The sequence below is a fragment of the Aplysia californica genome, unplaced genomic scaffold (assembly GCF_000002075.1).
Source record: "Aplysia californica isolate F4 #8 unplaced genomic scaffold, AplCal3.0 scaffold00486, whole genome shotgun sequence".
In the NCBI taxonomy this organism is placed as follows: domain Eukaryota; kingdom Metazoa; phylum Mollusca; class Gastropoda; order Aplysiida; family Aplysiidae; genus Aplysia; species Aplysia californica.
The window spans coordinates 507,609-508,724 of record NW_004797756.1 but is presented as its reverse complement, the minus strand read 5'-3'; the positions used below and the strand labels follow the sequence as shown (position 1 = coordinate 508,724).

The 1,116-nt window shown below is 44.4% G+C and overlaps 1 protein-coding gene across 2 annotated transcripts in view; it reads left to right on the top strand.

The window, feature by feature from the left end:
- Positions 1–1,116, top strand: part of LOC101853960 — a 40,493-nt gene that overhangs the window by 29,356 nt on the left and 10,021 nt on the right. The window contains exon 1 of one of the 2 annotated variants that reach the window (XM_035971704.1): positions 592–893. The exons of the other annotated variant lie outside the window; for it this stretch is intronic. The gene's annotated coding sequence lies outside the window, so the exon portion shown is untranslated. Of the gene's footprint in view, positions 1–591; positions 894–1,116 lie in introns of those variants that run through there. 2 annotated transcript variants of the gene reach the window in all.

Sequence of the window (1,116 nt, the reverse complement as noted above, 5' to 3'; positions counted from 1 at the left end):
CTCTCTCTCTCTCTCTCTCTCTCTCTCTCTCTCTCTCTCTAAAGTAGTACATTGTTGCACATCAATTGATTTTAAGAAATACTTTTTTCCGCTGCTACTTTGAACGCAAGCTTTCCATTCCATTGTAACATCGCACAACCTGAGCCGCGTGTACCCGCACATAATTTGTCTTCGAAAAAAGTTGAAGAAACTCGTTCTCCACTTATGCTGTTGCGTCCTTAGTAATAGTAGCACTATGGCTTAAGAGACACGAGGGTTCACCCTCTCTCCGTGGAAGAACACTCCAGCCCTGATGAATAGCTCTGGTCCCACGAGTCCAATGTCAAATATCCTTACGAGGATAGGAGCGAACTCAGTTCTACATTTATATCCGTTTGGGATATAGTTATAGTTATAATAATGATTCTTATGATAAATAGCATTGGTATAGTGCACATCACCGCTCCACTGCAAGCTCTGTGCACTTTACTCTATAGTATTACCCCAGAAGACCATAGAACACTCAGAAATATTCTTAGCTTCCTGGAAAGCATACAGTGCAAGCAGCTGATGAAGCGCTCAAACGCTACCAGACTTAACACGATCTTTTTTCTGTCTTTAGCAGGGTACTCATTCCCACCCGGGTAAAGTGAGGACAATTTGAGTAAAGTACCTTACCCAAAGACACAATGTCGGGCCCTTGACGGGATTCGAACCCACGACTTAGCGGTTGCGAGTCTGAGAGCCTAACCCCTAAGCCACCGGCCCCTTCCTGAATGCGGACTTATTGGAGCCTCACATCTTTCCAGGGACTGGGGATGGCACAAGCGAGGATGTGGCTTCTGCAACATGGAGCGTCAGGAGTCTCAGCCAATAGGACCATGGTCAGCGAAGATGCTACAGGACCCCGACTAGTAAAAGGCCTTTCTTCTGGCTGGAATTTTTTCAGGGGCTATCTTATTTTCAATGTGTAACGTGATGAGCATTGAATATCATATTGTACATATTCGTGTTGTTTGCTTGTCTGCGATGGAGTTGTCGTAACTGTGGTCTTCTTCTTCTTCTTCTTCTTCTTCTCCTTCTCCTTCTTCTTCTTCTTCTTCTTCTTCTTCTTCTTCTTCTTCTTCTTCTTCTTCT